Source organism: Pseudorasbora parva, chromosome 22 (genome assembly GCF_024679245.1).
Source record: "Pseudorasbora parva isolate DD20220531a chromosome 22, ASM2467924v1, whole genome shotgun sequence".
NCBI classification, from domain to species: domain Eukaryota; kingdom Metazoa; phylum Chordata; class Actinopteri; order Cypriniformes; family Gobionidae; genus Pseudorasbora; species Pseudorasbora parva.
In genome coordinates, this window is record NC_090193.1 from 12560652 (window position 1) to 12582563 (window position 21912).

Sequence of the window (21912 nt, forward strand, 5' to 3'; positions counted from 1 at the left end):
GACCCATCATTAACCCTTATGGGCAGACCCATGCAGGCCCCAAATGGGTGCTACCTGGGTTACCCATGTGGGCCCAGTATGAGCCCATCAAGAGACCCATCATCAACCCATCTGGGCTAACCCATGTAGGGCCTCCATGGAAACTGAGGACAAAATTAGCTGGGTCCCAGTTGGGTAGCTCAGGTGGGCCCCAGATATCAGCCCATGTGCAACCCCTTTGGGCCCCACATGGGTGTGTTGGCTGGGCTGGGTCCTCCCTTATGCACTCTCCTCTGGGCTGGGTCCTCCCTTATGCACGCTTGCCCCACAGGTTTTTGATTGGGTTGAGGTCTGGGGACTGAGATCGCCATGGGAGGACCTTGGGTTTGTGACTGCTACCTTGGGTTTGTGACTGCTGAACCATTTTTGTGTAGATTGTGTTTTGGATCATTATCTTGCTAAAAGACCAAATAACGACCCATCTTCAGCTTTCTGGCAGAGGCCATCAGGTTTTTATTTAAAATGTCCTGGTAGTTAAAAGCGTTCATAATGCCATGTACCCTAACAAATTTCCCAGGGCCTTTGGAAGAGAAACAGGCCCACAGTTGTTCACAGATCACAGATCCTCCACCATATTTCACGGTGGGCATAAGGTACTTTTCGACATACTTATCTTTTGTTTTACGCCAGACTCACTAAGTGTTTGTTGCCAAAAAGCTCAACCTTAGTCTCATCTGACCAAAGCACCCAATCCCAGTTGAAGTCCAAGTACCGCTTAGCAAATTACAGACGTTTACGTTTGTGAGTGTAAGTGAGAAAAGGCTTTTTCCTTGCATGCCTCCCAAACAGCTTGTTGGCATATAGAGAGCATCTGATGGTTGTTTTGGAGACTTTGTGACCCCAAGATACCACTCTTTCTGTGACAGTGAGCTTAGGACATGTTTTTACTTCTCCCCAGCCAACACACCCATGTGTAGGGGTTTACACTACATAACGTTACGCTACTATGTAGGGGTTTATACTACACATAACGTTACATAAAGCACCAATACTTCAAAGGAATTATATTTAAACTAGACTTCTGAGTAATACTGAAGATATTATTATAAATTACAGAAACATGTCCCCCTTTACCTTTCAGACACGGCTTGATTTTATAACAATTATCTTGGGGGGTGGATTCATTTAAAGTAATGTAGTTGTCAGGTTTATCTAGGTTTCTGTCAAATACCCACCCGCCCAGACTCGTTAATATTTGGCCTGTTACCCGACCCGTGCCCGCGATAAATTACACACGCTAAAATCATTCAAATTAAAATGCTTTATTTTTTTATCCTGCACCTCTCTCAACATCCACAGCGTCATGAATGGGCTAATGAAACAGGCAAAAGTGCCTTTAAAGACTCATTGTCAACAATTTCATATAGCTACTCCACTCACCAACTTTACTTTTACTTCATCCATTGCTACTCCTGCAACGCTCGCTCCTTCTGGGTTACGAGAGGCATCAACAAACGTTTCAATGTCGCAATGGTGGTGACATGATGGGTCAAATGGCATACCGTTGTTGCGTTTATGTGTAATGGTAATTTGGACATAGAAATTGTAATAGCCTACAATATGTTCGAGGGGGGAAGAAGGAGGCGGGAACCGGCGAACATTTAAAAGACTTAAACCAAACAAAACGAAAGTAACGTGGGTGGCCCCTCACAGACATCTGCCACGCGCACACACATAAAACGTAAACGATTAATGTCAAATCCAGGTGTGGTGATTTCTTGTCCCATGATATGCCTCCGAGCTCCCTCAGAGGACTCGAGACTGGTGTGGTTTTCCAATCATCTATGAACCCTGTTATTTTGCGGACAACCAGCCAGTGAGTGATGATAGTCTGCTAAGTATCTCATCACCAGTGGTGTAAAGAGTACTGACAAAGCATACTCAAGTAGAAGTACTGTTACTTGTCAAAAAAAATTGTTCAAGTAGAGTAAAAGTACCTGTCCTAAATACTACTCAAAGTAGGAGTAAAAAGTAGCCCTTTTAAAAGTACTCAAGAGTAGTAAGTAGTGAGTATTATGCTATGAATGTTATTCCACTGTATGCCCTTCAAATGAAAAATGTAGCTTCTCTTTTATGGATGATTCCCAGTAACAAAAAAAAAACACAAAAAAAAAAAACATATCACCAACAGTATTTCAATATTTCTTTGACTATGCCTATTTATTTTTATTTTTGACTGCTAGCTTTAAAAATATAACAATATGCAATATTTGAGAAATCAACCAATAACCTGGTAACATTTATGACAACCATTTTGTAGTTTTCCTGCAGTTAATTAAAAAAGGTTGCAAAGGGTTGTAGATTAACAATTTTACATAACAAAGCAGAGTTCTTTCTTTCCAAGATGCATTCATACTGCTTTAATTTCAATTGATGTTTTTTTCTGTAAAAAGAATACACTTAAGAAATCAGAATCGAGTTCACAGCTCACAATTTTCACCAATGATTATTTTTGCTTGCAATTAAAAAAATAAACCTTATTTAAATATAAATCTGAGGTTTTATGAAAGTTATGTGCTATAGGCCTATACATGGACTACAATTTAAATCGCCATGTGATAACACATTACATTAAAATATGCACTTCTATAAGCTGACAGAAAGCAGGTTAATGTGTTTACGTGTTAAACAAAATCAACGTAAGGGACAAAAATCTAGAAGTGACGATTGTTTAATGCCTAATGCACTTTGAAGCCTACATTAAACTTTCCCAGCAGATGGCACCGCGAGCTTGTGCAGCGCTAACAGAATACAGATCAGTTGTGCATGTATTAGAAAATGTAATTTTCGAGAGTATTTGTAATTCGTTACTTTACACCACTGCTCATCACTCCTCCTAACAGGGGGGGGGGGGGGGGACCGGAGCAAAAAACTGCATTTAATATCATACTTGCGAGTTCACACATCACTTTAATGTTCATTTTGATGATCTCAGACTGGCGAAGTTGAACATCATTAATGCTGATGTGAATAATAATCTTAGAGAATTTACAATTAGCTTTAGCCAGCACTTTTAAATTTGCTTTGATGTCAGGCGCTCTGGCTCTCGGTAAACATGTGACTATGGTGGCTGGTGCCTCTGTTTTCACATTCCGTGTAACAGAATAACCAATAACTAGGGCACTTTAAACAGGATCCTCAGTGGGTGCGTCACTGAATGGGGAGAACCTGTTTGATGTTCTAATCAGAATGGAAGAGTGTTTTTTTGATCCGCGACTATGCTTTCTCATCGTCACCCAGCCCTGCTGCAGTTCTCTAATCTATTCACATCCAAAGCAGTGTCTAAAGCTGTTACATTCTTACTACTCTCAGATAAAGTCTGGATGCTTGTCTCTAATTCTGAAATCTTCTCCGTCAGCCTGATCATCTCCTTACATTTATCACATGTGAAGCCCTGTTCACCAACAGAGTAGAATGCAGTGCAAATGACAATGACTGGAGAAGAATATATGGCTTACCATATGTCTTGATTAATCCAACTTACCTTAGTTGTTTGATGGAATCTATTTACTAATCCAACTCAGTACAGTTGTTTAATGAACTCAGAAAACAGGAGACCCAGGTGCAGAGATGGCAAGCTAACAGGCTAACAAAATGCTAACGTGTGATAGTGATTTAGATTAAAAGCTAGCAATGTCAGATTTAATGTGGTAGGCAATTTTAGACAATATGGGGTGATGAAAAGGTTATATTTAGCAGTTTAAACAACATAGAAAATATATCAAATAGAGATTCAAAAACAAAGCTGTATAGAGCTACAAACATTCTCTGCAGCAAGACAGACATGAGCAATCGATCAGGCCATGAGCAATCATTTAGGATTAACCCTAATCACAAGCCTACCCATCACAATAAACAAAAAACACCTTTTAGTATGTTTAAGCCATAAGGTTCACAGGAATGAGGAAGTGTCCTCATCAACCATGTTTTGTCAGGACTTTGGTTTGATCATCCGCATTTATGTTGTGTTTGTGTCTTATGCTGCATTCCACTCCACTATTAGACATGCACTTGCAAACTTCCCTAAGCACTTCCCCTCTGGGGAATCCCCACAGCCATTTTGAAGTGTGTTCCACTTTGTGAAGTGGACAAGGGAAGTTTATATGAACAGACCCTTGCTCCCTCGATTTGGACAGAGTCGAAGGCTGCATGTGTCATAAGACTGTCTCATTTTAAGAAAGTAGGAGTAGGAGTGTGTGTGAGTTGTATCTTTCACTGCTGCAGAATTTTTTTCCCCAAATATTATTTGAAACAAATGGCACCACCGCCAAATATACAGACAAGCTTAGATGTGGTGTTTAAATGTAAGTAGTTTTAAGCTTGTTGTTTGTTTTTTAAGCTGTATTACCTCAAACAGATAGTCGTGGTAAACAGGATTACAAGTGTTAAGTGCATTTTAAATGTTAAGAACAGTACATTACTGTCAAGGCAGGAAACATTTCATTATTATTTTCAAATTATAAATAATTTTCATTCTTATAACTGGCTAGAGAGCACAATGAGACAATATCGTGTTTAATTTACACCACCACAAACAACTCTATGATATTTAAATTATTTTTAAAAACTTTTAAAACATTTAAATGTTTTAAACATTAAAAACATTTAAAAACATTTAAAAACATTTAAAACCACCCAAACACACCTATAAAAAAATATATAATGGTGCATTAAAGAATTTCGTAAAGGAAAAAAAAAGAAAGAAATCAACTTCATTGTGATTCAAAGGCCCCATTTACACCGCATGGTTCAAGTGACCCAATTCCAATTTTTTCCTCTCATGTGGCACAGATCGGATATGACGTGAATGTGTAAGCAGTGAAAAAACGCATGGATTCCAATATCCTCAGATCGGATTCAGGCCTCACTCAGTTTTTTATCACTGTGGAAATAAATCCGATTAGAATCAGATACATGCATTTGCGCCTGCTATGTAAGCGGTCAAATCGGATATAGTTACCAAATCGGATTTTTTTGCGCACCTAGACCTGCAGTGTAAATGCAGCCCAATTGATCAATGGCTTAGAACATTCCAGTTCAGTCCATTGCAAAGGTTCTGCCAGTAGTGGGAACTGTTATTTTTTATTATGCCCATCACTCACTACTTTCCCTCTTGTCTTGTTCACTCGGATGTGCGTCATTGCTTACGTTGCATGAGTGCCCACTACTGGCGGAACATTTGGGGTTAAATTAAACTCGATATGCGGTGACGTCACAATTGTGTTGCATAGTGGTATATGAAGCTGCCTGAAGTCAAAATTGATGGAGCAAGTGTCTGTCCATATAAACTTTCCTTATCCACTTCACAAAGTGGAATGACTTCAAAATGGTGACGGGGATTCCCCTGAGGGGAAGTGCTTAGGGAAGTTCGCAAGTGCGTGTCTTCTGCTGCCTTCATATGCTATCGGAAGTTTCCTACTTCCCACTTCAGAAGTCGTGATTACGAGCAGGTTCATACTTTTGTGTGTCTTTGGAAAATGTTATTTTTTACACTATAACCATTTCAGTCATTTCCCGGTCCTAGAAAATCATCAAATCCCTGGCAAACACTAGCACAACACAGAAGCATATTGTTTATAATCACATTCACAATAAAGGCATAATGTAGACAAGATAAGGCTGCTTAAAGACTAAAATGGCAAAAGTTTTCAGCCATACATGATCCTATTGTATAGCTAATTTTACCACACTATCTAGATAATCAGCTTGCTCACTATTCTGGAATGATGGTCAACTAGGTGTGATTTTCGATGTGTTTAAAATACACAATATGCTTCAAATAAATATGTAATACTTTAACGACAAGACAAGACAATTAAATTGTTGTGGGGGAAAAAACGAATAAAACACCTGCCACAACAGAAATTCGTCTCCCATCTGCCATTTTTAACGGTTATGTCACGCCCATCTCGGAAACTTGGGTATCAAAATTATTTCCGAACTTCCCAGTGGTAAACACGACATCAGAGGGTGTTCATGTGCAATTTTTACCTTGAAAACTCGAAAAACATTGTATTTACGATAATTCCGATAGCACGTGAAGGCAGCATAATAGTGGAGTGGAACATAGCATGGGTTGTTATTGCCACTCACTCTGACATCGCAGCTGCACCTCATTCTAGTTAGTGCTCCAGCTCTCCTTACACACACACCTGTCTCATTTTGCATTGATTTGCTCCTCTACTTAAAGCCTTGTTCAGAATGCACGATTTTCAAACTCGTTGGGTCACTGCTCGACTATCTGGGGTATCATTCAGTCACTGCTGTGTTCACACTGCACGATGGTTTGACGACAGAGGAGTTCACACTGCATGACTGAACAAAAGAAAGAATTGCCGACAACTCTATGTCCGGTGTGCAAACTATGTTTCCCAACAAAACGTGCGATGTGACAACACAAGATCACACGTGCGTCAGACCGGTGTTGTCGCGCGAGACTTTGAATTGTTATTAAAAATGATAAAATGCTCAAAGTTTGCTTCAAATTGTATGTGCGCTGATTTGTGGAGAAAAATAACAAGTATTATGGCAGAAGAAATTGTTGGAGACAGAGGGAGCCAGGATTGTGTTCTGCAATGAGAGTTTGAGGTAAATAAACAATTTTATAATGCGCTGCTGCTGTGGCTGGATGTGCAAATGTTTGGCCTTTGTTTCTGTTTGATAGAATTGTAAATATATCTTAAAATACTTATATTGTGCTCTACAACTCCTCCCTGAACATCCTGCTGCCCTGTATCTCACTCTTTCATTGGCTGTCGGTCATCGCCAAAGTGATTTTCAGTCAGAACGCAGTTCACACAGCAGGAGTTTGAATCGCTGACAGGTCCAGATATTTAGCATGCCAAATATCTCACCGGCGTCGGTTTCTCTCAGATTCTCTCTGATCGTGTCTTTGATTATTCACACTGGGTGATTGTCACTCGCGTGCACGAGCACCGATTTGCCCATGATCTCGGGCATTTGTCGGCCGATTTCACAAAACCTGTCGGCGACTCAAAATCAGGGGGAAAAATCGGGCAGTGTGAACTAGGCTTAAGGCACCTGCTTTTCTTGTGAAGTATGGAATGCACTGGCCAGAACTAACTTTATTCTTGTTCTTGCCACCTCAAGAAAACAAACACATTTCTCTGTTCTTGCAGAGAACGTTCTAAGCTTTATGCTTCCCTCTTTCTTTGCTTCTCTGTCAGTGTGTCTTGGTCACTGTCTGTTTCACTATACTGCCCAAAATACTTTCTTGTTCTAGTCGTGCCTGGTTTACATGCCCTGTTTGTATAATCTTGTTTTTTTTTTCTTTGATTTGTCCAGTTCCTGTAAGCAGTCCAATTTTTTTTTTCACTTTCCTGGTTAGTGAATTTTTGCTTTTGTTTTGGACCATTGCCTTTGCTCTGCCTCTGGGACCGTGATCTCCCTCTGGTTTTGACCCTTGCGGCCTGTCTTTCCTTAGGGATTGTTGCACCACTTTACACCTGACTGCCCCTTGGATTTTGCCTCTCCTCCTTATTTTTTGTTTTGTTTTTCCTTTGTTCTTTGGTTAATAAATTTAGCAAACTGCTAATCTGCTCTTGGGTCCCTTTTTCATCCCAGCATCCCTAACATGATTATGTTGCAATATGTCATTATACACATTTGTGTCTTCATTAAATAACTAAATACATCAAATCTGAATTTTATAGATGCTGCTTCTCCAATTAGCCAGCTGTGGTCCATGATTTTAATAACACCTGTGATTCTTCATTACAAGCATATGTCACTTTTTCTGACAAATAGCCCAGATTTGCTCAATTAGCTTAGAGGAAACTAAATCTAGTTTGGAAGGTTTTTCCATGTCCTATGGGAAATTAGTTCCATTGTTATTTGAAAGTCTGACGGAGAAATTCATCTGCTGCTTGACCTCTAATGTGCTAGGCTTGTCTTCATAAAGGACATTAATTATGATACACATTAAAGGTTATTTGTGTATGGTTGGTAATAGTTTTATATTCAAATTTAATAGATTTCATATAGAAGTAAAAGAGATGAATACTGATGTTTGCTAATTCCAGGTTCATACTACACACAGTGGTCATACAGCAAATTAGCACAAATGGGAAATATGAATAATTAATTATAACTTGTTATACTTATAAGTATTTGGATCAGTTAATAGAATTGATGATTCTATTAGAATAGACTTGATGTAGCAGAATATTACAATCAATTAACCTTTTCATCCAGCGAACAGTATTAATAGTCTACTAACTCTTAGAAAGGATATTTTTCATGACCACAAAAAATAACCCTATAACTGGGTACAGTGTTATACAAAAGCATGTAGCTGTAATCACATTGTTAAAGGGTTAGTTCACCCAAAAAATTAATTTATATTATTAATGACTCGCCCTAATGTTGTTCCACACCCGCAAGACCTCCATTCATCTTTGAAAACAGAGTTTAAGATATTTTGTGATATAGTGTGCAAGATATAGTGTGAATACACTTGGATACGCTCTCTGACTAAATATGAAATATCTTAAACTGTGTCATGAATGACATCAATTCAATTTTTGGGTGAACTAACCCTTTAAAGGGACTTTTATTTGTAAGCAGAGATCACTGAATCAATACTCGTTTGGATGTGCACAAACATTTTATTTAACTAAATCATGAACACAGCTACTCTCAACAAACACATCACTATCATGCACACAGGGCTAAAACACAAAGTGACGATGAATGAATGAAGCTGTGAAAACTTAACTACACATAACAGTCAGTAAACCATTTAAACATAACCATCAGCACCTTGTTAACAATGGTCTACAGCTTATACTAAAGCTCAGTGTAGTTAGTTCAATTTTAAAAGTTAGTTTGATATACTTGCAATGCCATAGTCATTGAGCGAGTGTTCTGAGAAATTCTTGAGGGTTTAGTAGTTTGATGGTGGTGAAGTTGCAATCAATTTTTGAAGAGATTACTTATTTTCAGTATATAGTGCCACTGTTACGATTCCTGATCTTATTAAAGAGCAGAATGGGAAGTAACATTGAGGTTGTGACAACTGATAGTGCCAGTTAGCCAGGAATAATACAACAACAAAGATAACGGAATAAAAGTGATTTATTGTACAACTGTGTATAAGTGGTTAAATAAAGAAAGCTCACAATAATCACTAATAATAATTACACAGAAATAATTAAATAAATAACCTACAACCCAAGATGATAAAAAGGACATATAGTGATGCCAAAGGAAATAAAATAAAACAAAAACCACCTCTAACTTATAATTCAACCACGAACCTAATAAAAGAAACAAGAGAAAACAAACATCTTCGGCATCTAACTTACTTACTCTAAGTAACAAAATAAAATATACAAGGGGTGGTGTTCATTCTCTCTTACCTAAGGTCTAGACTTTAGGTGTGTTCAACATCGGCTGCGGCTTGATGCATTCGATCGGCTAGAGTAGAGTGCAGGCGGGGAGGAGCTGCAAACGGAGACGTGAAGTCAGACACTTTCTGCTTCCCGACGCTCCCGCTATATTTGCAAACTTTATCACAGCTGAAGTTAACTAAATGCTATATTTCTCAAATACACAGATGCTTCACATGACAAGAGTAAACTTCAACATATAAACCTACACTATCAATGAAGTAGGGGCCAACGGTTTTATCAGTTTTAGTTTGAAACACATGACAATATCACATCGCGACTACATGAAAATAGGTTTTACTGTAATAAATAAATGATTTGTAAGCATTAGTGTAACATGAGGTTTTAAAATAAACACGAAACGCACGTGATCGCTCCACGAGGAAAGGAAAATCAAACATTAGATCTCCTTCTCAACTCACATCTTTCTCCTAGACAGAAATGAGATCAAGTGAACATCAAATTGAGACATAAGGATAAGTCTACTGCTTCTCACATGTTTCCCCTGAGACAAAAAGTGACATTCTCTCATGTTTGTCTCCTCTAGTTTCATAAGAGATCTCGGTAACATTTCGCACTGTGCTCAGATTATTCTCCTTAACCCAGAGATGCTCAAACTCTCACATTTATTTCCTCTAAAGCTTCATAAGAGATCTCGGTAACATCACTCACTGTGCTCAGATTATTCTCCTTAACCAGAGACACACACACTCTCGCGTTTATCTCCAAAGCTTCATAAGACATCTCAGTAACATTACTCACTGAGCTCAGGTTATTCTCCTTTACCTGAGACGCTTACACTCTCACATGTATCTCCTCAAGAGCTTCATAAGAGATCTCAGTAACATCACTCACTGAGGTCAGATTATTCTCCTTAACCAGAGACACTCACACTCTCACGTGTATCGCCTCTAAAGCTTCATAAGAGTTCTCAGCTACTTCACTCACTGTGCTCAGATTATTCTCCTTAACCAGAGACACTTAAACTGTCAAATGTATCTCCTCTAAAGCTTCCTAAGAGATCTCAGCTACATCACTCACTGAGCTCAGATTATTCTCCTTAACCAGAGACACTTACATTCTCAAATTTATCTCCTCTGAAGCTTCCTAAGAGATCTCAGCTACATCACTCACTGTGCTCACATTATTCTCCTTAACCAGAGATGCTTAAACTCTCACGTTTATCTCCTCTAAAGCGTCATAAGAGATCTCAGCTACATCACTCACTGAGCTCAGATTATTCTCCTTAACCAGAGACACTTACACTCTCACGTTTATCTCCTCTAAAGCCTCATAAGAGACCTCAGCTACATCACTCACTGAGCTCAGATTATTCTCCTTAACCAGAGACACTTACACTCTCACGTTTATCTCCTCTAAAGCTTCATAAGAGATCTCGGTAACATCACTCATTGTGCTCAGATTATTCTCCTTAACCAGAGACACTTACACTCTCACGTTTATCTCCTCTAAAGCTTCATAAGAGATCTCGGTAACATCACTCATTGTGCTCAGATTATTCTCCTTGGCTAGAGAGACTGGATGGCTCATATTTGTCTCCTCTAAAGTTTCAGAAAAGATCTCAACAACATCACATACTGTGCTCGGATTTGTCTCCTTGGCTAGAGAGACTGGATGGCTCATATTTGTCTCCTCTAAAGTTTCAAAAGAGATCTCATCAACATCACATACTGTGCTTGGATTTGTCTCCTTGGCTAGAGAGACTGGATGGCTCATATTTGTCTCCTCTAAAGTCTCAAAAGAGATCTCAACAGTATCATATGCTGTCATCAAACTTTTCTCCTCAGCTAGATACTCTGGAACTCTGGAAGTTTTATTAAAGATCTCAATAACATCACACATTGTGCTGAGAATATTCTCCTTAGTTAAAGGGGGGGTGAAACACTCAGTTTCAGTCAGTGTCATGTCAATCTTGAGTACCTATAGAGTAGCATTGCATCCTGCATATCTCCGAAAAGTCTTTATTTTTTTAATAATTATATAAGAAAGATGCGCTGTTCCGAGTCTTTCCGAAAAAAGCCGAGCGGGTGGGGGCGTGTCGTGTGAGCGGAGCTAAATAATGACGTGTGCTCGCTGCTGCTATGTTGAGTCGAGTGCGTTGTAAAGCTGTGTCAACAGCCGGAAAAAAACTTTATTCAAAATAAAAATATGGCTTTTAATCAGATACAGCCATACATCTATGATCCGGAATCAGACCCAGAGGCTGCAGTTGAACAGGAGCAGCAGCACAGGACGTCTGTATGTGGTACAAGTTATACACTAACTATATAATATGCTTAGCGGCTTGTGTTATTTACATATTTATACTTGAATTATATCGTCGTATTTTTGTCTTTGAAGGTGTACATGTGGGAAGTGCAGTTGTGCACGTGTGTTTGTGTGCTTACGCGTGGTTTGTGTAGACAGTAAGCAGACTAAAAAAAAACACAGACATTTGAAGCAGTCTCACTCACCCTTCTAACGTTGGGACTGCTCCATCATTCAGCATTAGGCGATTGAGAAAATCCGGCGTCGAGCTGGGCCTTGTTTATGAAACAGTCGGCACCGAAATGCAGCGAACAGATATAAACATTCGCGCAACTCAGTTGCTGATCCGGAAAAGCAAATTATATCCACTGTTGCCTTAACGCGGGGTTTTTGGCGAATCTGTGCAGGACTGTCTTGGTCTGGCAACCAAAAACGCACTTTTTTGGTGACATTGTTATGTGCACATCACCTGTCCAGCGCATCCTACAAGCCAGCGCTTTGATGGGCGTAGCCTGTTACTTTCGCTCTCTCCCTCTCTCTCTCTCTCTCACGCGCTTCCGGTAGAATTGTCCGTAAGGCCCATACAAGGAAATTCCGCCCCCATTAACGTCAAAGGGGACGCATGATCTCAAAAAACTTGCCGAAACTTATGACTAACCGGAAGTAGTATTTTTGACAAAGAAATACTCCCATCAAACGTCCACCTTAACTTTTGAAACTTTGTCTATGTTTAGTATGGGATTCCAAGTCTTTAACAGTGTAAAAAGATCAGTATGCATGAAACAGCATTTCACCCCCCCTTTAAAGACTCTGGCACTCTCACATTTGTTAAACAAATTATGTGCCCTATGCACATAAACTGTACAGCTTACTTATTGTATCAAACATTAACCTTATTTACTGAGGTCTCTTCTAAAACTATAGAGGAGATAAATGTTAGAGGTTCAGATTCTTTAGTTTATGAGAAAAGTAACAGTGTGCACAGTGTGTTGTTGAGATCTCTTCTAAACTTTAGAGGAGACAAATGTGAGAGCTTCAGAGTCTTACTGAGGAGAAAAACATCTGAACACAGTATGTGATGTTGTTGAGATCTCTTATGAATCTTCAGAGAAGACAGGTGTGAGAGCTCCAGTGTTTCTCACTGACGAAAAAAGTCTGAAAAAGAGCACTATGTGATGTTTTTGAGATCTCTTCTAAATCTTTAAAAGAGACAAATATGAGAATGTTAGAGTTTTTGTCTCAGGAGACAAGTGTGAGAAACAGGAGACTTAAGCAAAAGTCTCCATTTAATGGTCTCCTCATTAATGTATCCTCATTTATGTCTCGCAGAAACATTTGAATTGTTAAAGTTTTTTTTCCACTCTGGGTAGCTTATATGTGATTCATCCATGCCATTTCAATCAAGCACAATACATGCAAATAACTAAACAACCTATGTTTACATGCATGCAAAATGGGTTGTGCAAGATAAACTTTGTAATGTTAAACGAAGAACAAAAAGGTTAAGAAGCAACCATGAAGCACTGGTACACTATAATATTATATTTGTTATAAATAAATAATTTATCTAGACTAAACACCATGCAGTTGTCTGATTATTGTTTGGAATAAGCACTGCATATTAATTTCTAGGAACTCAAGATCAATTTTAATGTATAACCCTTGATATTCTGAAACACATAATGCTTTTTGAATGATAGTTTCAGTATTTACAATATTAGTGCAAATTTAAAATGTAAGTTTATCCTAAAATAAAAGGTAAGACCTCCGAGGTTGGTTGAAAAACTTCTTCGACTAGTCTTAAAAGGTAGTCAATAATTATTTTTCCCCCAAGCCTGGTAATAACTTATTTAAGTCAGTTACATAAAAAGGTAATTTAATTTTAATTGGAAAAGTAAGATTGATTGCCCTTTGGTTAACTACTGCTTAGCATAGTTGCATAGTAACTTAGGAACCTCTTTGACAACGTTTATGCAGCGGGCACCACAAGGCAAAGGTGATACCTAAATGAGACATATAAGAGATAATAAGCCCTTAGTATCCTGAGCTTAGAGAAAGCTCTGTCAGAGCCATCTGTGGACAGCACATCAACATTGAGGCACAGCAGCACCTCAGACAGCACGAGTTCAAGTCCCAGCTAAACCTTATTTAGCTGCTCATGTTCCCTTCTTTCCTCTCCCATTGTTTCCGGTTGCTTATCATACGGTCCTGAACATTAAAGGTGAAAAACCCCAATGTAATAAAAAAAGGAAAGAAAAAAAACAAAAACACAGCAAGACAATAAAGAGAACGTGGCCATGATTCTCATTTTGCACTCCTTTTTCTCAGATATTTCTCATGTCTTAGTTGTGTCTACTCTTATTTATCCTAATGGATTTTAGGAGAAACATCTGAGACACTGCTGATACTGCAACAAGAGCTAAATAAGAATCTCAATTAATTCTCAAATATTTATCATGTTTCAGTTGTGTCTACTCTTATTTCTCCTAATGGATTTTAGAAGAAACATGGGAAGAAAAACCTGACACCTAATTTAGACAATAAAGAGATTTTCCAAGCTTCTCTCAACACAATCTCAGTCTTGACTCTCTTAGACATCTCATTTGTGTCTATATTTGTTTCTCCTAAGGATTTTTAGGAGAAATATCTGATAAACAGCTCACACTTAATCAAGAGACATAGGAGAATCACAACTATTTCTCCTGAGCTTAGAAAAAGCAACCAATGAGCAAAGCCTCTGGGCTATCATGTGGTATCGTGGATCAACTGTGTCATCATCAGAGCTTGTGCAGCCTGCTGTAGTCACCCTTGAGAATCTGCACCGGCTGCATCAACCGGCTGGTCTCAAATCGCTCTTGCAGTACTTTGTTGACATACGTCACAGTCACGTGCCGTTGCGCTGCCTCAAGTCGGACAAAATTTCTAACCGGCGGGCACTGCTTCTAGTCAGCCGCCAATCGGTCTGTGCATCGCTGGGTTAAGTCGAACAAGCCTATTATGTTGTCTGAATGTTGCGCAATGTAAGTCACGTGACATATAACCTGTCCTCTTTTGTTCTTGGGAAATCACACACCATCATAAACAAAAGAATAACTAAATCAGAAAACAAGATGGCCAAAAACAAGATGGGTTAAAGGTTATTCATCACAAATCAACAAAATATTGGCCACAAAAACAAAACACAACACAGAGCACAGAGAAAAGCAAGCTGCCCTCGCGTTCAGCGTCGATCCTTTTAAACGCTGGCAGGGAAACTGGATACGCTGCGAAGCGATGGATGCCACGCGGCTGATGGAGATTGGCAGGTTTCATAACCAACCAGAAGGATGGAGAGGTGGAACCTACAAAACGAAGCGAAAGAGAGAGAGAAAGGGAGGGGGTGCACACAGCCTACAGGGACGGAACAGGCACCCATTATGAAACTGCCCTTTAACTTCTATTCGCCTTATTCACCTGGCGGCCATTTTGAAAACTCTAACGCCGTTGTGGGGTACACAAACCCGGAAGTTGGACTCCGATACAGTACTAATCAATAGCAGCATTCTGTGTCACTCACTTTCTGCCTGCTGTGTGTAACAAAATCATGTAATGCATCACTGATAATATGTTTATGTATATAGTTTTCATTTGTTAATGTTTTTTAATTTTCCTCCTAATGTAATTTCTAATGTTCTGCCCTTTTCTGGTACGTTTTCCATACTTACAATATACAAGCAGGCCATTTGTATTCCTCCATACCAATAAATGTACATAGTTACCATTTACAAACCTAGACCAGTATGCCTATCAATGTTTTTGAATGACTTATTTCTTTCTGATGTTCTGACCAGTTGTCAAGTTATGAAAGACATCATCCATGTGTAATAAAATTGTACTTTATTCTTTAGATAAATGGACATTTTATTTTACATATATGAAGATCCAGTAGCTTATACATACACATATCTCCCACATGTAAATGAAGTGTATCAACTATAATACTGATCTGCCTACGTTGACATTATATGATAGATTAAATTAAGCTGATAATATCACAGTTTTCTCCAGAATGATTACAGCCGAATCAAATTTTGTTGCAATATTGTCCTGTTTACACCGTGAAGCTGCTTTGGAACAATCGGTATTGTAAAAGCGCTAAATAAAGCTGACTTGACATGTCCCAGTCTTGCTATTGCTTGAGTCTTTCGAAATTCGTCTGTAGTAAAATGCAGAAATTACCACCAGGCTCCCTTCTGATATTTTTTTAATCCACTCTCCATGTAATCCCTTATCCTCCGGAAAACGGTGAAAGGTTTGTCCTCAGTAGGATTTTTTCCTGAGTGACGAAGTGCAGTGAAACAGAATGCTGCTACTGATTAGTACTGTATCGGAGTCCAGCTTCCGGGTTTGTGTACCCCACAACAGCGTTATAGTTTTCAAAATGGCCGCCAGGTGAATAAGGCGAATGGAGGTCACACCTCTCAAATTTGGCCTGACCAATGACAAATGTTTAATTACCAAGCAGGAAAAGTTTCCTTGTTTGGAAGCTGACTCATTTGCATGATATGAGTGGGCTGGTAGTTTGTGTCCCTTTATGATCTGATTAATATAACAAATTTAAAATGCATGCTATCCATAAGAGGTAGGTGATATACACCAATGTGCAGGGAATTAAATAAGGATTATTTTTTAAGGAAGCATTATACCAATAAGGTTACATTATTTAATAGTACTAACATAGGGCAGGCATACAACAGGATAGCTGCTGGGTCTAAGGTGTAGCCTGTGGGACTGAGGACTGAGGAAAAGCCGGAGGGGTGGAGAGAAGGAGCATTGTGGATGACTTGTAAGTCTGTAAGTCTTTGGTGCAGTCAGGGGGACATCTGACCAAGGCACAGTCAGAGGGACGAGGGAGCCCGATAAAGCTGCAAGGACGATGGTATCTGTTGGAGATGAGGGAGGGTGGAGAGAAGGGAGAGAGGAGCCAAATTCAGAGGAGAAGTCGAGGGGCTGAAATGAACCAGCGGAAATGTAGCTGCAAACTGGCTGAGTTTTGAAGAAGAGGCAGGAGAGGGAGACTGGGTGGGAAGATGTGTTACAAAACTAACATGCAAAAATCACATGCAATGCATCACATGCAAAATCCCAACTGTCTCATGGCAAATAACATCAACTTAGTCTACATCGACTGTATTTTTGAAGAGCAGTGCATAAGAAAACATTTCTCTCTCTCTGTCCCTCATTCTTATCTCATGCATTATTGGCTGTTTTATAGTCCATGCAGCTCCTGGGATGATAATATTGTGCAGGGATGTGATCTGTGTGAATGTGATCTATCATTCCTGTGGCCTCACTCCAAGACCAACAGAGCCCAGCATCAAAAAATACAGCAGCTAGGTCTTGGTCTGCTTGAAAGCAAAAGACTGTTATATTCAATATGCCACTCAAATTCGATCCGTTTTACCAAAGACGAACTACTGGACATTAGGACACACACACCAGACAACATATCTACATTTTTTGAATATTTGGACGTTTTGCGGGACATTCTTGTTGGAGGGGCAGCTGTGTTTTTAAAACGCGCGGCCGGACGCAAACGAGGGAAGCGAGCCGGTGCGCTGGTTAAACTCCGCTCGCGTGGCCTCCGCACTGCACTCCCCAGTATTCATCTTGCGAATCTCCGATCCCTTCCCAACAAAACGGACGAACTTCTTCTCCTCTCCCGCATTAACAGGGACTTTAATAACTCTGCTGCACTGTGCTTCACTGAAACCTGGCTGAGTGAAGCCATTCCGGACAACGGACTACATCTGCCGGGCTTCCAGCTGTTCAGAGCGGATCGCATCACGGAACTTACAGGGAAAACGAGAGGTGGTGGATTGTGTTTCTACATTAACGAAAGTTGGTGTTCAGATGTAACAACGCTGAAGAAGATGTGCTCTCCTAACTTAGAGGCGCTTTTCATAAACTGTAAACCTTTTTACTCGCCACGAGAGTTTTCCTCGTTCGTTCTCGTGAATGTTTACATTCCTCCAGACGCGTGTGTGAACGCGGCACTGCAGCAGCTGGATGAACAAATAGCTGAAACAGAACAAAGCTACCCAGACTCTCTTTTAATCATTCTTGGAGATTTTAACAAAGCAAATCTCTCCCGTGAACTGCCAAAATACAGACAGCACGTTACATGTCCCACCAGAGACAGTAATATACTGGACCACTGTACAACAATAAAAGATGCATATCACTCCGTCCAACGGGCAGCTTTGGGGTTGTCTGATCACTGTGTGGTTCATCTTATACCGACCTACAGGCAGAAACTGAAATCAGCTAAACCTGTAATAAGGACTGTAAAAAGATGGACTAATGAAGCAGAGCAGGACTTACAAGCCTGCTTCGATTGCAGTGATTGGACTGTTTTTGAAGCTGCTACCACCGATCTGGATGAGCTCACAGATACTGTAACATCATACATCAGTTTCTGTGAGGATACATGCATTCCTACCCAGTCATTCTTATCATTCACAAATGATAAACCATGGTTTACTGGGAAACTCAAACAGCTTCGTCATGCCAAAGAGGATGCTTACAGAAGTGTGGATAAGATCTTGTATAACCAAGCCAGGAACAGACTGACAAAGGAGATCAGAGTTGCTAAAACAAGCTACTCTGAAAAGCTGAAAAAACAGTTTTCAGCCAACGACCCTGCATCAGTCTGGAAAGGCCTGAGGAACATCACCAACTACAAGTCACCATCCCCCAGAGCTGTAGAGAATCCACAACTGGCTGACGATCTGAATGCATTCTACTGCAGGTTTGAAAAGCCCAGTCTCACACCTCACACCCACTCTGATCTGCACTTCACACCCTCACCATCACCTCCTGCACCCCCTCTTCTCCCCCCTCCTGCCATCCAACCTGAGCTTAAGGTCTGTGTGGAGGACGTGAGCCGAGTCTTCAAAAAACAGAAGACCAAGAAAGCTTCAGGCCCAGACGGCATCTCATCTGCTTGTTTGAAAGCCTGCGCTGACCAACTGGCCCCAGTCTTCACGCAGATCTTCAACAGATCATTGGAGCAGTGTGAAGTTCCCAGCTGCTTCAAACGCTCCACTATCATTCCCGTCCCCAAAAAAAACAAAATCACTGGACTAAATGACTACAGACCTGTTGCTCTCACGTCTGTTGTCATGAAGTCATTTGAAAGACTGGTATTGGCCCACCTAAAGGACATCACTGGACCCTTGCTGGATCCTCTTCAATTTGCCTACAGAGCAAACAGGTCTGTGGATGATGCAGTCAACATTGGACTGCATTATATCCTGCAACATCTCGACAGACCTGGGACCTATGCAAGGATCCTATTTGTGGACTTCAGTTCAGCCTTTAATACCATCATGCCTGATCTCCTCACAGCCAAACTGACCCAGCTCTCCATACCATCCTCAATCTGTCAATGGATCTCTAGCTTCCTGACAGACCGGCAGCAGCGAGTGAGACTGGGTAAACTCACATCCAGCACTCTTACAGTCAGCACTGGTGCCCCCCAGGGGTGCGTTCTCTCCCCACTGCTCTTCTCCCTGTACACCAATGACTGCACTTCTAAAGACTCCTCTGTCAAGCTTCTGAAATTTGCAGATGACACCACTGTCATCGGCCTTATCCAGAACGGTGACGAGTCTGCTTACAGACTGGAGGTTGAACAGCTGGCTGTCTGGTGCAGTTATAACAACCTTGAGCTGAATGCGCTCAAAACGGTGGAGATGATAGTGGACTTCAGGAGGAACATCCCAGCACTCCCCCCACTCACCATCATGAACAGCACTGTGGACGCAGTGGAGTCATTCAGGTTCCTGGGAACTACCATCTCTCAGGACCTGAAGTGGGACAATCACATTGACTCCAATGTGAAAAAGGCTCAGCAGAGACTGTACTTCCTTCGTCAGCTGAGGAAGTTCAACCTGCCACAGGACCTGCTGATTCAGTTCTACTCAGCTGTCATTGAGTCGGTTATATGCACCTCCATCACTGTCTGGTTTGGTTCAGCTACCAAATCAGACATCAGGAGACTGCAACGTACCATCCGGACTGCAGAGAGGATTATTGGTGCCAAACTGCCAACCCTCCAGGACCTGTACTCTTCCAGAGTGAGGAAGAGAGCGGGTAAAATCATCACAGACTCCACTCACCCCGGGCACCTCCTGTTTGAACCGTTACCGTCAGGACGGCGACTCCGATCACCGGCCACTAGAACATCTAGGCATAGGAACAGTTTCTTCCCACAGGCCATTTCCCTCTTGAACAGTTAACAGCTAGGATCAACAAAGATAATTTTGTACTCTACCACTTCTTATTTATCATTGACCACATTTATATGCACCCAAATAATCAATTTGTTATCAGATGATGGCTCAATCGGAATGAAAAGCCTTTTTGTAAACACCTCAATCGATCTGATTCAAAAAAACTTTGTGCACAATTGCAGTGCCATAATGTATCTGCGTGCTGCCTCTGCAAACGGGAGATCATACCCTGATTTAGACTTTAGTTTCCTCAAGAATATAGCCAACAGGAGCAGAGCTTAAAAACTCCTGATAGTCCATGCACTCTTTTTTTTACACATCAGGACATTTTTATGAATAAACACTGTCAGATCTCTCAAGAGCTGATGTGCATGCTCCGCTCCCAAACAAACAATGCGTGTACCTCTCTTATTGTTGTTAGTGCAGGTATATATATATATATATATATATATATATAGGTATATATATCCACCCCGGACTGTCACTCCATCACAAACTACATTACCCATAATCCTTTGCCTAAGACTCATTAGCACTCACTGTTTACACCTGTGTCTCATCACCTCATTACCTCTGCCTATATATACCTTGTTCACTCAGTCATTCAGGTCGAAGTCTTGTTTAGTGTCACAACTGCATTTCTAAGTGGTTCCCTGGTTTCAAGTATCTTGGTCTTTGATTTCTTGCCTTCTCTGTGGATTACCCTTTTGCCTGTTCCTTCTGTTTTGTTTGCCTTTTCGGACTGGGGATGTGGAAATAAAGCCTCATGAAGCAGTGAGGCTTTACCCTGACTGTTGCGGGAAAAGATTTGAAGCGCCGAGAGTGTCGAGAACAGCGCCACCTGGTGCCTATTTAAATTAAAACAGCCAGAAGCCTGTGAAAGATGTGCTGACAAAGCAATCACACAACACACTCCATCGTTTTAATGTGTACAAATAAAAGACTTACATTTTTGTGTTTAATTTGTCCATTAAATAAATTAATTTACCAATGAAAGTGTGACACTAAAATATAATATGAGCTTATATGATTCACAAAGATCTAATGTAGGTATAGCCTACTCTCTCCACACACATAGTGAATAATGACATTGTGTGATATGATCATTAAATGTGCTTATGACACTTGGCAGTGATAATGCCTGTGTACAGTGAATGACAGAAAACTGATACAGTTTTGATTTATTTTTATTAAGACATAAAAGCTGTTTCACAGTGTTGGGGCTGAGTCTATTTCTCCTCATAGACAGTAGCTCCCCATTTATTTATTGTTTAGCATACACACATGGGAAGCTATAAACTCAAAATATTCCCAGATAGTGAAAGGCCATTACTCTTTTTTTATTACTCTAAACACAAACTTCAACACCCTATCCCCTAACACCAAATTACCTAAACAAAGTGCAAATATTTTACCAAAAAAAAAAAAAGACACAATAACAACTAAAAAGAATAAATAGTAACAAATACATTTTGGCAATCTAAATGTAATGTATTAATTAACCTCTAAAGTACAGCTCTCTCCTCACAAACCCATCAACCAGACTGACTGAGCCAGCAGGGACTCGATCTGGAGTTCGAACCTTCTGACACGCAAAGCGAAACGCGCACGTGATTGGAAAGAAAGTGAGGCTTCATTTGTCATCGATCACGTGACTCTGGGAAACCAATACACACCCCGATACGGAGCTTCACTACAAATTGTCTTGAATGTGCGATACGCGCATCGAAGCTTCAGTATCATACATAACATCGCTATTTCGGACTGCTTGTCTGTGTATGACCTTTTGCGTGTTTTATGGACTACGACTTTGGATTATCCTTCAATAAATACTGCATTTGGATCTTCAACCCAACCTTCTGTCTCAGAGCAGTTCGTTACACAAACACAAAAAAAGGAAAATACAAGTCAAGTGCATT

At 40.3% G+C, this 21912-nt stretch overlaps 1 protein-coding gene across 1 annotated transcript in view; it reads right to left on the reverse strand.

Moving 5' to 3' along the window:
• The window catches only part of agtrap (angiotensin II receptor-associated protein), a 30058-nt gene extending 26236 nt beyond the window's left edge, over window positions 1–3822 (reverse strand). The window contains exon 1 of the mRNA XM_067431959.1: window positions 3524–3822. The gene's annotated coding sequence lies outside the window, so the exon portion shown is untranslated. The remainder of the gene's footprint in view (window positions 1–3523) is intronic.
• Between the last annotated feature and the right edge of the window lie 18090 nt (window positions 3823–21912).